The sequence below is a fragment of the Penaeus monodon genome, chromosome 15 (genome assembly GCF_015228065.2).
Source record: "Penaeus monodon isolate SGIC_2016 chromosome 15, NSTDA_Pmon_1, whole genome shotgun sequence".
Classification (NCBI taxonomy): domain Eukaryota; kingdom Metazoa; phylum Arthropoda; class Malacostraca; order Decapoda; family Penaeidae; genus Penaeus; species Penaeus monodon.
Window position 1 is genome coordinate 14,543,323 of NC_051400.1, and position 463 is coordinate 14,543,785.

Here is a 463-nt window from a genome sequence, read left to right on the forward strand (position 1 = left end):
ATAGATTCATTAACTGCCAAAGCTTGTCCATTTCTTCATGGCTTATGTAGATTCATGTAAAGAAGTTTTAATGAAATATTTTACGTGTGAGCTATGGAATATTACTGCTAATAATCTGTAGGCCTGTAGTGCCTCAAGCACATTTCCCTCGCTTCCCCAACATGCAACCTCTGTGTGCTGACATTTCCAAATCCATGGAGAAAAAATGACACCAGTCTGGCCTGTTCCGGAAGGCGGTTCGCCAAAGCAGATACAGACAAGACGCCCCCTGCCCCCCCCCCCGGTCTACCCCTCTCCTCCCATTCCACTGTCTGCTTCCTCTTCCAATCCTGGAAAATCCCCCCAAAAGAAATTAAAGAAAATAACATGAAATATATAAAATAACCGCAACAATAAACTTCCTAGGCCTACCACTATTTAATTTCCACCTTTTCCCCAACTCATACACGCACACATACAAATA

At 43.0% G+C, this 463-nt stretch overlaps 1 protein-coding gene across 1 annotated transcript in view; it reads right to left on the minus strand.

Annotated features, from left to right (window-relative positions):
* The window catches only part of LOC119581763, a gene marked incomplete at its 3' end in the record, with an annotated part of 38,490 nt that overhangs the window by 27,956 nt on the left and 10,071 nt on the right, over window positions 1–463 (minus strand).